General features: G+C 40.4%; 1 protein-coding gene and 1 pseudogene across 3 annotated transcripts in view; one reads left to right on the top strand and one right to left on the bottom strand.

Annotated features, from left to right (window-relative positions):
* The window catches only part of CACNA1C (calcium voltage-gated channel subunit alpha1 C), a 777,231-nt gene that overhangs the window by 57,486 nt on the left and 704,638 nt on the right, over positions 1–15,107 (top strand). The window lies entirely within an intron of this gene.
* Positions 7,354–8,380, bottom strand: LOC136393919 (craniofacial development protein 1 pseudogene; annotated as a pseudogene).

Raw genomic sequence — 15,107 nt, 5'->3', positions numbered from 1 at the left:
TTTGTCAAGATTGCTGTGGACATTTGGGGTCTTTTGTGGTTCCATATAAATTTTTGAAATATTTGTTCTAGTTCTGTGAAAAACACCATTGGTATCTTAAAATTTTTTTTTTAATTTATTGATTTTAGCGAGGGAGGAAAAGAAAGAGAGAGAAGAACATCGATCTGTTCCTGTATGTACCCGGACTAGGAATTGAACCAGCAACCTCTGTACTTCAGAAGATGCTCTAACCAACCAAGCTATCTGGCCATGGCCACCATTGGTATCTTGATAGGAATTGCATTGAGTTTGTAGATTGCTTTGGGTATCATGGACATTTTAATTATTCCTATCCATAAACTTGGTATATGCTTCCACTTATTTCTTTTTTTTTTCGATCAATACCTGTATATGTTTATTTGAACTGCATGCATATTTATTTTTATTATGTCTAAATGTGAAAATTTTTTTTATTATTTTTTATTTTTTTTAATAATTTTATTTTTTTAATGGGGTGACATCAATAAATCAGGATACATATATTCAAAGATAACAAGTCCAGGTTATCTTGTCGTTCAATTATGTTGCATACCCATCACCCAAAGTCAGATTGTCCTCTGTCACCTTCTATCTTGTTTTCTTTGTGCCCCTCCCCCTCCCCCTTTCCCTCTCCCATTCCCCCTCCCGCCCCCCCGTAACCACCACACTCTTATCAATGTCTCTTAGTTTCACTTTTATGTCCCACTTACGTATGGAATAATGCAGTTCCTGTTTTTTTCTGATTTACTTATTTCGCTTCGTATCATGTTATCAAGATCCCACCATTTTGCTGTAAATGTACCGATGTCATCATTTCTTATGGCTGAGTAGTATTCCATAGTGTATATGTGCCACATCTTCTTTATCCAGTCATCTATTGACGGGATTTTTGGTTGTTTCCATGTCCTGGCCACTGTGAACAATGCTGCAATAAACATGGGGCTGCATGTGTCTTTACGTATCAATGTTTCTGAGTTTTTGGGGTATATACCCAGTAGAGGGATTGCTGGGTCATAAGGTAGTTCTATTTTCAGTTTTTTGAGGAACCACCATACTTTCTTCCATAATGGTTGTACTACTTTACATTCCCACCAACAGTGTATGAGGGTTCCTTTTTCTCCACAGCCTCTCCAACATTTGCTATTACCTGTCTTGCTAATAATAGCTAAACGAACAGGTGTGAGGTGGTATCTCATTGCCGTTTTGATTTGCATTTCTCTAATAGCTAAAGAAGATGAGCATCTTTTCATATATCTATTGGCCATTTGTATTTCTTCCTGGGAGAAGTGTCTGTTCATATCCTCTTCCCATTTTTTTATTGGATTGTTTGTTTGTTGTTGAGTTTTATGAGTTCTTTGTATATTTTGGATATTAGGCCCTTATCTGAGCTGTTGTTTGAAAATATCATTTCCCATTTAGTTGGCTTTCTGTTTATTTTGTTATCAGTTTCTCTTGCTGAGCAAAAACTTCTTAGTCTGATGTAGTCCCATTCATTAATTTTTGCCTTCACTTCTCTTGCCTGTGGAGTCAAATTCATAAAATGCTCTTTAAAACCCAGGTCCATGAGTTGAGTACCTATGTCTTCTTCTATGTACTTAATTGTTTCAGGTCTTATGTTTAGATCTTTGATCCATTTTGAGTTAATTTTAGTACAGGGGGACAAACTGTAGTCCAGTTTCATTCTTTTGCATGTGGCTTTCCAGTTTTCCCAGCTAAATGTGAAATTTCACTGCCATTATAGGAATTTAAACTTTGTAAAGACATCTCATTCTCTTTTTTTTTTAAAGATTTTATTTAGGCATTTTAGAGAAGGGGGAGAGAGAGAGAGAGAGAGAAGGGCGCAGGAGCAGGAAGCATCAACTCCCATATGTGCCTTGACCAGGCAAACCCAGGGTTTTGAACTGGCGACCTCAGCATTCCAGGTCGATGCTTTATCCACTGTGCCACCACAGATCAGGCAAGACATCTCATTCTTGCACACTGTTGATCCCAACAGATTAGCTAATTTTTTTTTCTTTTAGACAATTAAATTTAACGGTGACATTGGTCAACTAGAGTACACAGATTTGGGGCAAACATTTCTACATCGTTTGGACAGTTGATTATGTTGTATACCCATCACCCAAACTCAAATCATCCTCCATCACCTTATATTATATTTGTCCCTCTTTATGTCCCTCCCCCTCCCCCATTTCTCCCACTCCTTCCCCCCCTCCCCCTGGTAACCACTGCTCTCCTATTTATGTCCATGAGTCTCAATTTTGTGTTCCACCTATGTATGGAATCATACAGTTCTTAGCTTTTTCTGATTTACTTATTTCACTCAGTGTAATGTTATCAAGGTCCACACATGTTGTTGTAAATGATCTCATGTCATCGTTTCTTCTGGCTGAGTAGTATTCCATAGTATTATACATGTACCACATCTTCTTTATCCAATCCTCTATTGAAGGGCACTTTCTTTGTTACCATGTCTTGGCCACTGTGAATAATGTTGCAATGAACATAGGGGTGCACGTGTCTTTACATACCAATGTTTTTTAGTTTTGGGGGTATATATCCAGTACAGTGATTGCTGGATCATATGGTAGTTCTATTCTTAATTATTGGAGGAGCCACCATACTTTCTTCCATAGTGGTTGTACTACTTTACATTCCCACCAACAGTGAATGAGGGTTCTTTTTTCTCCACAGCCTCTCCAACACTTGTTATTACCTGACTTGTTGATAATAGCTAGTCTAACAGGTATGAGGTGGTATCTCATTGTAGTCTTGATTTGCATTTCTCTAATAGCTAGTGAAGATGAGCATCTTTTCATGTATCTATTGGTCATTTGTATTTCTTCTTGAGAGAAGTATCTGTTCATGTCCTCTGTTCATTTTCTTATTGAATTGTTTGCTTGTTTGTTGCTGAGTTGTGTGTCTTTATGTATTTTGAATATTAACCCCTTATCTAAACTGTTGTTTGCAAATATCATCTCCCACTTAGTTGGTTGTCTGTTTGGTTTATTGTCAGTTTCTTTTGCTGTGCAAAAGCTTCTTAGTTTGATATAGTCCTATTAATTTATCTTTGCCTTTACTTCCCTTGCCTTTGGGGTCAAATTCATAAAATGCTCTCTACGGCCAAGGTACATGAGTTTATTACCTATGTTTTCTTCTATGTAATTTATTGTTTCAGGTCTTATATTTGGGTCTTTGATTCATTTTGAATTAATTTTTTGCAAGGGGACAAACTGTAGTCAAGTTTCATTCTTTTTCATGTGGTTTTCCAATTTTCCCAGCACTATTTGTGAAGAGGCTTTCTTTTCTCCATTGTGTGTTGTTGGCTCCTTTATCAAAGATGATTTGCCCATATATATGTGGTTTTATTTCTGGGCTTTCGATTCTGTTCCATTGATCTGTGTGTCTGTTTTTCTGCCAATACCGCGCTGTTTTGATTATCATAGTTCTGTAGTATAATTTGAAGTCAGGTATTGTAATACCTCCAGCTTTGTTTTATTTTCCTCAGGATTATTTTGGTTATTCAGGGTTTTTTATGGTTCCATACAAACCTGATAATTTTCTGTTCCATTTCTTTAAAAAATCACATTGGAATTTTGATGGGAATTGCATTAAATGTATGTATTGCTTTGGACAATATGGCCATTTTAACTCTATTTATTCTTCCTATCCAAGAACATGGGATATTTTTCCATTTCATTGTGTCTTTTTTTTATATAAATAAATTTTTATTTTAATGGGGTGACATCAATAAATCAGGGTACATATATTCAAAGAAAACATTTCCAGGTTATCTTGTCATTTAGTTCTGTTGCATACCCATCACCCAAAGAGAGATCGTCCTCCGTCACCCTCTATCCAGACTTCTCTGTGCCCTTTCCCTCCCCCTCTCCCTCATTCCCTCCCCCCACCCCCCGTAACCACCACACTCCTGTCCATGTCTCTTAGTCTCGCCTTTATGTCCCCCCAACGTATGGAATCCTGCAGTTCCTGTTTTTTTATGATTCACCTATTTCACTCCACACAATGCCATCAAGATTCCACCATTCTGCTGTAAGTGATCCGATGTCATCACCTCTTCTAGCTGAATAGTATACCATGGTGTATATGTGCCCCATCTTCCCTATCCAGTCTTCTATTTTTTTTACAGTGATTAAAAGCCTTTAAGAAAACTCTTGGCCAATACAGCAAGAATCCATAAAAGAGTAGTGTCCTTAACATGTTCACCAAGTCCAAGTTGGCCCCATCACCATGCCAAATCCCTGAAAAGTGCAACCCAACCACCGTTCAGTCTGTTAGGAGCTGTCACAGGGAGCAGCTTCCACTTATTTCTTTTTTTTTTTTTTTTCATTTTTCCGAAGCTGGAAACGGGGAGGTAGTCAGACAGACTCCCGCATGCGCCCCACTGGGATCCACCCGGCATGCCCACCAGGGGGCAATGCTCTGCCCCTCTGGGGCGTCGCTCTGTTGCATCAGAGCCATTCTAGCACCTGAGGCAGAGGCCACAGAGCCATCCTCAGTGCCCGGGCCATCTTTGCTCCAATGGAGCCTTGGCTGCGGGAGGGGAAGAGAGAGACAGAGAGGAAGGAGAGGGGGAGGGGTGGAGAAGCAGATGGGCGCTTCTCCTGTGTGCCCTGGCCGGGAATCGAACCCGGGACTCGCTTCCACTTATTTCTATCTTCTTCATTTTCTTTCTTCGGTGTCCTATAATTTTCCTTTTATGCAATTGTAAACGGTATTGTTTTCTTAGATTTTCTTTCTGATAGTTCATTATTGGTGTATAAAACTGGAACTGATTTACAAATATTTATTTTGTATCCTATTACGTTACTGAATTCATTTATTCATTCTAGTATGTTTTTGGTGGAACTTTTAGGGTTCTCTATATACAGTATTATGCCACTTGCAAATAATGACTGTTTTACATTTTCCTTTTCAATTTGGATGCCTTTTATTTCTCCTTGTCTGACTGCTGTGGCTAGGACTTCCAGTACTATGTTGAGTAAGAGTGATGAAAGCAGACATTCCTATAATGTTCCTTAAGAGAAACGTTTCAGTTTTTTGTCCATTGAGTATAATGTTGGTTGTGGGTTTGTTATATATGATCTTTATTACATTGAGGTATGATCTCTCTATTCTCACTTTGCTGAGAGTTTCTATCATAAATGGATGCTGGAGTTTATCAAATGGTTTTTCAGCATCTATGGATATGATCTGTGATTTTTATACTTCATTTGTTTATGTGGTATATCACATTTACTAATTTGTGGATATTGTACCAACCTTGCATTCCAGAATAAAGTACACTTGGTCATGGTGAATGACATTTTTAACATATTGCTGAATTTAGTTTGGTAATATTTTGGTGAGGATTTTAGCATCTATGTTCATCAGGGATATCTTTCTTTCTAGTGTCTATACCTAGTTTTGGAATTAGGATAATTCTGGCCTCATAAAATGAATTTGGGAGTCTTCCTTCCTCTTGAATATTTTGGAACAGCTGATTGTTTGGTAAAACTCACCTGTGAAACCATCCATTCCAGGACTTCTGTTTGTTGGGAATTTTTTTATTATTGTTTCAATTTCATTAGTTATAATCAGTCTATTTAGATTTTCTGATTCTTCCTGATTCAGTTTGGGAAGATTGTATTATTTCTAGGAATTTATCCATTTCATCCAGATTGTCCAATTTGTTGGTATATAGTTATTTACAATGCTGTTTATAATTTTTTCTTACAATCCTTTGTATTTTTTTGGTTTCAGTTGTTACTTCTCCACTTTCATTTTTTATTTTGTTTAGGTCCTCTCTCTCTCTCTTTTTTTTTTTTTTTTGTGAGTCTTGTTAAAGGTTTGTCGATCTTATTTATCTCTTCAAAGAACCAGCTTGGTTTTATTAATCTATTTATATTGTTTTTTTAGACCTTATTTTATTTATTTCTGATCTGATCTTTATTATTTCCTTTCTTCTACTCACCTTGGGCTTTGTTTGCTGTTCTTTTTCTAGTTTCTTTAAGTGTAAAGTGAAATAGTTTATTTGAGATATTTCTTGTTTCTTGATATAGGTCTATAATGCTATGAATTTTCCAAAGATTTTTGTTTGTTGTGTTTTCATTTTCATTTGTTTCAAGGTATCTTTTTATTTCTTTCTTGATCTCATTGTTAATCCATTTATTATTTAGTAATATGTTATTTAGTTTTCATGTCTTTGTGTGTTTTTCAGTTTTTGGTCTTGTGATGGAGTTTTAGTTTCATATCATGGTCAGAGAAAATGCTTACTATGATTTTACTCTTCTTAAATTTATTGAGATTTGTTTTATATTCTAACATGCAGTCTACCCTAGAAAATGTTATATGTGCACTTGAAAAAAATGTATATTCTGCTGCTTTGGGGCGATATGCTCTAAAGACATCGATTAAATTCATCTGATCTAGTCTGTCATTTAAGGCTGTTATTTTGCAAATTTTCTTTCTGGAAGATATATCCATTGGTGTCAGTAGAATGTTAAAATCCTCTACTATGACTGTATTATTGTTGATCTTTCCCTTTATGTCCATCAAAATTTTCTTTACATATTTATGTGATCCTATGTTGCAAACATAAACGTTTGCAAGGTTTATATCATCTTGTTGGATTTCTCCTTTATCATCATGTGGTATTCTTCTTAGTCTCTTACTATAGCCTTTGTTTTAAAATCCATTTTGTCAGATATAAGTATTGCTACCCAGATTTTTTTTTCCAATTCTATTTGCATGAAATATCATTTTCTATTTCTTTACATTTAGTTTGTATGTATACTTCATTATGAGGTGGGTCTCTTTAGACAGCATATATATAGGTCTTGCTTTCTTATCCATTCAGCTGTCCTATGTCTTTTGATTGGAGCACTTAAGCCATTTACATTAAAGTTATTATTAATAAATATATATTTATTGCCTTTATTTATTTATTTTAGTGTAAAGGGGATCCATGTGGCAATCCCCATCTGGGGCTGATGCTTGAATCAAATGAGCTATCCTTAGCACCTGAGGCTGATGCTTGAACCAGTCAAGCCACTGGCTGTGATAGGGGAAGAGAGAGAGCATGGGGAGAAAGAGGGGGAAAGAAGTAGATGGTCTCTTCTCCTGTGTGCTCTGTCTGGGGAGCTAACCCAGGATATCTGCATGCCGCATGCCAGGCTGACTATCCACTGAACCAAATGGCCAGAGCCTATTGCCATTTTTTTAAAACTATTTTTTTAAGGACAAACTTTTAAAAGTAAAATGAATGAAACCATGTGAGGCGAAGATACAAAGACAGAAATTCAAGGTAGAAAAGAAGGACTTGCTAGGAAACAGCTGAGGAGCAACACTGGAGACATTTCACGGATGCAAAAGAAGCTCACATTGTAAACAGGATTAGCGGCTATTGATTTTCCCCCATAACATCAGGGTTTCATTTTGCTGAGCCTGAGATCTCGCTCAATTTCAAACTGCCTGTGATCCACTCGGTCTAGAAAAGCTTTCCGTTCAATGTACCCTTCCTTCCCTCGATTGTGGATGGCCAGTTCTTCACCGATGCCTTCTTCCTCCTTGAAGCTCTCCCAGTCCAGTTTGGACTTCTCTAGGGTGCTCATCTTCTGCTTCTTGGCTCCAATTTTTCCCAAAAGGCTGCTCATGCCACTTGATCTTTTTAATCCTGACCCAGCAGGGAGTGATGGCAGAGTTGAAGGGACATTAGCCTGTGATTTTTTTCTCATTTTGCTTGAAGAAGGATTTGGCCTCTTTAGATGTAGCATCCACTTCCTTAGTCACCCTGACTTCTTCACCAGCAAAATCAAACACCTTGGTGATTTTTACTTTTTCTGCCTCTTTAGGTTTTTCTGGCTCTTCTGCTTTGACAAACAATTTACTTGAACTCATCTCTTCAGTCTCCCCCCTTTTTTTAACTTGTGGGCTTGGGGACACTTTTGATTTTGTTCCCACATCATTGAGGAAGCTGGCCCACAGTTCATCCTCCTTCTTCTTCCTGGCATCCTCTGACCCAGCACCTTCATCCTGCTCTGCAGCCGTGTCCTCCTCTTCGCTGCTACTGCCTCCAGACTCCCCGCTGCTATCTTCCTCTTCTTCTAATGGGAGGCCACCTCACTTACTCTTCCTGGCAGGAATGCTCTGAGTCTTTCTTTTTTTCCCTTTGGTTTTCTTTTGTGTGTGTGTGTGTGTGCTGATTTATATTCCCTTTGGTTTTCTGTGTCTGCTCTTCACCATCCACTTCATCTTCCTTCACTAATTCATTTACATCATCTTCACTATACTCTCCACCCGAAGGCACGTAGTCCTCATCCTCCTCTGAGGTGGAGAAGTCTTCGGAGTAGAATTCCTCCATGTCACTGCCACGCGGGGCCGGGTGCTACAGGACCACAGCAGCAGACCCCAAGGCAAAGCTCTAGGGAGAGACCATAAAGCTCAACATTTCTTATAATACTGGTTTTGTGGTAACGAACTTCTTTAGCTTTTTCTTGTCTGGAAAGCTCTTTATTTTTCATTCAATTTTAAATAATAGCCTTGCTGAGTAAAGTAGTCTTGGTTGTAGGTCTTTGCTTTTCATCATTTTGAATAATTCATAGCAATCCCTTCTGGCCTGAAATATTTTTGTTGAGAAACCAGCTGTTAGTCTTATGGGAACTCTCTTGTAAGTACCTGTCTTTCTCTTACTGCTTTTAAGCTTCTCTCTTTGTCTTTAACCTTTGGCATTTTAATTATGATGTGTCTTACTGTGGGCCTCTTTGGATTCATCTTGTTTGTGACTTTCTGCACTTTCTGAACTTGTGTATCTTTTTCCTTCACCAGATAAGGGAAGGGTTTTTTTTTTTTATTATTTCTTCAAATAGGTTCTCGCTCCCTTGCTCTCTTTCTTCTCTTTCTGGTACCACTATGATGTGGATGTTGTTACATTTCATGTTGTCCCAAAGATTCTTTACACTATCTTCATTTAAAAAAAAAACTTTTGTTTGCTGCTCTGATTGTTTGTTTTCTGCTACTTTGTGTTTCAAATTGCTGATTTGATCCTCTGCTTGACCCAACCTACTGTTTATTCCTTTTAGTGTATTTTTCATTTCAGATATTGTATTCTTCATTTCTTAATGCTTCTTTACATGGTTTCTATGTCCTTTTTGTGCTGTTGTAGTTTTCACTAAGTTCCTTGAGCATCCTTATAACCATTTTTTGAAATTCTATATTTGATAAATTGCTTGCCTCCATTTCATTTAGCTCTTTTTCTGGAAATTTCTCCTGTTCTTTCATTTGGGGCCTGTTTCTTTGTCTCCCCACTTTGGCTGCCTCTTTATGTTTGTTTCTGTATATTAGGTAGATCTGCTATGATGCCCAGTCTTGGTTGGCTGACCTTATACAGTAAGTGTTTTGTGGGGTCCAGTGGCACGATCTCCTTGATTACCTGATGTAGGTGCTTGAAATGTCCCTCCTGTGTGCCCTCCTGTTGTAATTGACTCTTGATTGATACTGGTTGGTTTTTGTGTGGGGTTACCCCTCAGGCTGGCTGACTGTGAGGACTGACCTGTACACCAGTGTGTGAACTATTGTGGAGGTGCTGACCACATGAAGCCGAATCTGCCCCAGCAGGGTCTGGTGCCTGCCTGTATATCCCTTTGGATATGCTGCATGTGAAGCTAACTGGATCCTGCGCTGATGTTGTCTGAAGCTGGCCACTAAGTGTGTTGGTTCGGAGGCCTGCTGGGAGGGATTCTGGTGCAGGCCAATATCAGACACCGCCTGTAAATGGTCTTGGAAAACCTGCTTGGAGCTTCAAAGTGATCCACAGTTCGTGGATGCCTCTACTGGGCCTGGGTGTGTACAGAAGGGATGAAGCCATATACCAAGGCTGGCTTTTATCAGCACTGTGCCCAAGGGCAGGTTAACACAGGTCCCTCTGCCTCTGCCTGCCAGCTGCCTGATAGGCTCAGTCACTGAAAGAGCCTCTGGCAGTAGTGCTTGAGTTAGTGAAGTTGGTTCTCAGTGAGTCATCAGGTAGGGGCAAGTGGTGCTCACCATATTGATACAGGTTCATACTCAGTGCCAGTGCTGGGTCTGAGGCCACCAGCACATATCCCAGGGTATACCAAGTTTAGCTGCCTCCTTCCAGGTGCCCACAGACTTTTGTGGTGAGACGGAGTCTCAGAGAGTATCAGGGTGAGGCCAGCAGAGTTGATCCAGCCCAAGTAGACCAAGATTTAGCTGCACTGAGGGAAGGCTCTGCACCAGTTGGGCACGTAAAAGAAAAGCGTCCCCCTTCTTAGACCCATGCAACTTAGTTGGTCCAATATTCTGCCAGGAGCTCAAGCTCTACAGAGCAAGGCTGCTTGGTGTCAGGAGGGTGGGGCTAGTGGATCTATCATGAGGGCAAGATGCTGGCTAATCTATGCTCTAGAGCCACTCTATTCGGTCTGTCTCAGATTCTGCCTAGGCCGCAGCAGCCATGGGGCCACCAGGAGTTGAGAAGGTGGGACCACCTAGAGCCTGGAGGGTGGGGCTAGAGTATTTCCCATGAGGAGGAGGTGCCAGTCAGGTTCATATGAAAATGGGGGGAATGGCCCCTCCCCAAAACCACACCACTCAGTCACTGACACCCCCTGAGCATGCCCAGACCTCTGCACCCGGGCCCATGCTCCTTACTCTTTAGCAAGGTGTGAGCTTTGCAGAGTGGGGAAACAGGAAGTTCAGAGGGTGAGGATATTGCATTTCCCCAGGCTGATGCTATAAGGAGGGCAGTGCTCCACCCAAGGAAGATGGCATCTGTGGTGCGAGAGAGGGACTCAAGACCGGGGTCCCAGCAGCTGTCCCCTCAGTTCTCTCCCTCGAGCCATAAACCTCAGTCTCTTTTCACTTGGCTCCAGTCTGCTCCACCTCCCTTTGCCAGAGCCCAGGGTAAGTGTCTGTGAACAAGATGTTTTGCCTTGGCACTTTAAGAGGATTCTTGTGTCTCTAGCAGATTCCTATCCCTCCCTGGCAGACAAATTCTCTGCTGATTTTCACAGCCAGATATTATGTGTGTGCCTCTTCCTGACTTTGGTGCTCTGGGCTGAGGGACCTGGTATTGGGTTTGCTCCTCAGGGGGAATCCCCTGCAGCTGAGCTATCCCTTTGAATCTATGCCACCACCTGTGAGAGCAAGGATAGCCCTTTTCACATTCCTACCCTTCCTACCAATCTCAATGTGGCTTCCTTTGTAAGTCCTTGGTTATAAGACTTCTATTCAGGTAGTCTTCAGTGGGTTGTTCAGGTTGATTATTCTGTATTTTAGTTGTAATTCCAGTTTGGTGCTAGGAGAAGGTGAGTGTAACATCCACCTACTCTACTGCCACCTTGGATCTCAGGATACTATTAGCTATAGTGTTCATTATATTTGCTCACAGATAGTTTTTGTGCCCATAATATAGTATTTAATATGAAATACCAACACTTAATGGTAGTCTTAAGATATTAATGGTGGACGGTTTTATGTTTCTATTTAATTTTTATGGTTTTTTTTAACTTTTGGTAGAGAGGAACCATTTGTTAAATTTCTTCTTATGTTTCTTACTATATAGCATTGTGCCATCAACACAGTGGGCAATCTTTAAAATAGTGTTAAAGACAAAAATAAAAAGGCATATATTTATAATTCTTTGAGAGCTTCTCTCTCTCTCTCTCTCTCACACACACACACACACACACACACACACACACACACACACACACACACACCCTACTTCTCTTGGAAGCTGAAGAATCAGCAAGAACAGGATCCATCCCATAAGAAATTGCCCTTCAGTGGACCTCAATAAAAACAATTGCTAACTTTGAGGACTATCTACCAGATGCCCAGATGTCATTCTAAGCACTTTACAAGCATTACATCATTTAAATATCAGAATAACTCTATGAAGTAGATACTAACATAATACCGCTTTTTCACATAAAGTAATGTGGATCAAGAAGATTGAGTAAGTTGCCCAGGGTCACTCACGGCAGGTGGGAGAGCTGGTACCTACAGCTGATTATCTCCAAACACTGTTAGCTTGAGTATCTCCCTTCCAAAATCATTTAATCAACACTAAGTGGAGTTAACTTCAGAATGAAGACATAAAAATAGAAGGTCCTGGGGAATGGGAAAAGGTAGACTACTACCTAAGGCAAGGATGATTACAGTAGAAAAGAAGATGCTTTAAATCTTCCCAAGTCTATAAGTACACTTGGCTAGAATAAAACGGTTGAATGGGAAAGAAGGGAAGACAGAAGGGTTTCTTTGGTGGAAGGCCATGGAGGGAATAAAACTAGACATCATAGTCGTACAACAGAAGCAGTGAACTACACAGAATCTATAGCCTCCCAGGAATAGAAGAGAACTTGAATGTCATCTAATAGAAAAATTTGCTCTGCATCTTGACAAGATGTTTGTTCAGTCTTTTTGAATGCCATTGAAGATGAAAACTCATTGGATTCTGTCCATACATGGTGTATTGGAAAGTTTTCTTATATGAAACCCTTATTTACTTATCACTGACCAGGAACTGATTTCTGAGGGCCATACACAACAAGTCTTTCACAGACTAGTTCCTAGGGTAAATATAGAAATATTCACACATGGGCTGTTTCCCCCAACAGTAAAATTACTCCTAGATACTGAGTTTACAAATGTTCCCTAATCACTGATTTTCAGTACATTTCTTAATCAGCTGGCTTTGTGCTAGGTAATGATGATAGCTAATAATAGCTGAATGGGTGTTTACTACTTGCCGGGAAGTTTTGTATGTGTTATTTCCCGTGTTGTCATTTCTATGTTACAGTCGAGGAAGCTGAGTCTCAGAAAGCTTATATATCTTGCTCAAGGTCACCCATGTTATAAACCAAGAAGTTGGAATTTGTATACAGGCAGCTTGGATCCAAAGCTAGAGTGCCTAACAAACAAACCATTCTACCTGATATAAAGAGCATGCTATGGAAGGTAGGGTCTCCTCAGGGCTGGCTCCTTGGGTGTACAAGTTGTACAGTTCTCTCTGCTTAGAAGGGGTCTGAGCTTGGTTTAATGCTTTGCTGTCCCTGTCTTGAAATTTTAAATAAATTTTGAACAGGGAGCCCTGCATTTTCATTTCACTCTAAGGCCCCCCCCCCAAAAAAAAAATTATTAACTGCTTCTGGGTTAACCATCAAAAACAATCAAATAGACATACAAGCCACCTTTTTCCGGAGGCGTGGTGATCTAGTGTTCTGTGGTTCTGAAGGTTAACATGTTTTGGTATAACTTGTAGAATCCACTCTCCATTCTATGGCTCTTGACCTTTCTTTCTACCAGGAAAGCCCCTGTGGGCACCTGCCATCGTTAGGTAACAGGGTGTGGTGTGGGTTCCTTCCTGCACTTTCAATGCCTTGAGTGGAGGACAGGCTGAGTTCTGGCTGGGATGCTTTTACATGTTTGGATTTTGTTACTTTCTATTCTTTTGACATCATGTATTCTGTCAAATGAAATTTATGGGCACATTATAGTACCTGACAGGAACAATGAGCCTGCAGGATTTCCCGGGGAGAAGCGTCCACCTGCCAAATGAGAGCTTCCTCCTTTTGGCTAACGCAGGAGATCAGCTCTCCTCATTACTTCCTTGGCCCGGTGTAAGTGTTGGGAATGCAGGTTTCACAGCAGGGCGCGCTGAAAAGTGACACACAGCTGCAGCTGGACCTTTTACTAACTGTCCCAGAAAAAGTCAGCTGGGAGAAGTCACAGCAGTGCTCCTCGGACGCCTGCTTTCAGTTGCTTAGCACACTTAGTTTAACAAAAATGTGTCTTTCTCAGTTAATGTGGCTCAGCCATGGCTAATGATTAAGAAACAGGACAGGCAGCATGTAGTAACAGCCCCCCCCATCACCATTGTAACATCAGTGGCTTGTTATGATGCTCCCCTGCTGACCAGTGTTCGTTCTGATGGTGGCTGCCCTCACAAGGTCAGTGTGATAGCTTGGAAAGCGCACTGGACGGAGAGTCAGGAAAGTCAAATTTCCAGCTAGCTTTACTTTGCTCCAGTAAGTGAGGGCTTGAAGTAAGCAATTGCTAAGTCCTGTCCTTCATATCCAGCCCAGGAATTTTATAAGACATTATATTTGGGAAATGGACAAATTTTGACCTTGAGTAGCCTTGTTTGGGCTCAAAATGCATTGGCTTTTAATCAATAAGAAATATTTTCTGAAGTCTTTTTATTTACTGCACCATGAGTATAGTACCAGAGTAATATGTAGCCTGTCCCAGCAAACAGGAAGCTTGTTTTGAGAAAATTCCATAAAAGGTTGCTTTCCTGGCTTCCCACATAAGGCCAGGACTGTGAGGCAGGATCCACCTGGGTCAGGTATTGTATATGACATCCTTAGATAGGGATTCATATTTAGCTGCTAGAAAAGAAACTCCAAAATAACAGTGAATTAAATGGAAAGAGACATTTAAATCTCTTTCAAGCAATCCAGGGTCAGACAGCTAGACCCCTTCCACCTTGTTGCTCCTCTACACCTAGACCGTTGCCTTCACCTGCATGGCCCACAATGTCTCCTACCACGTTCATAGTCCAGGAAACAGGATGAAATAAGGCAACTGAGAGTAAGCTGCACCCATCACTTTTCCTCCCAGCCCAGCAACCAGAACTTAGTCTGTTGGAATAGGGGGAATATATTCTTTATTCTGGGGAACCAGGTGGGACATGTGCCAGTATATACTGGCAGATAAGTAGCATTCTCTGACATGTGGTTTTTATCTTGAGATTTAATTAAGATGAACAAAAGGACTGTTGGGAGCATCTGCACTTCTGACCTGTCCTCTTTCACTTTAGTATACAAATGAACATGCAATAAAGTTAGGTAGACTAAAGCAGGTCATGGCACCATCTATTCATCTGTCCTCTGAGGAGTTGGTGCAAACCCAGACAGTGTGGCATGGATGTGATCTTTGTGCTGGCCCAATCTGGGTCTTTTCTGAATATCCTGTAGGGCAGTGGTCCCCAACCTTTTTTGGGCCATGGACCAGTTTAATGTCAGAAAATATTTTCACAGACCGGCCTTTAGGGTGGGACGGATAAATGC

This window comes from Saccopteryx leptura, chromosome 2 (assembly GCF_036850995.1).
Source record: "Saccopteryx leptura isolate mSacLep1 chromosome 2, mSacLep1_pri_phased_curated, whole genome shotgun sequence".
NCBI classification, from domain to species: Eukaryota; Metazoa; Chordata; class Mammalia; order Chiroptera; family Emballonuridae; genus Saccopteryx; species Saccopteryx leptura.
Note: the sequence above shows the minus strand (reverse complement) of the source record. Positions and strands in the feature narration are given on the sequence as shown.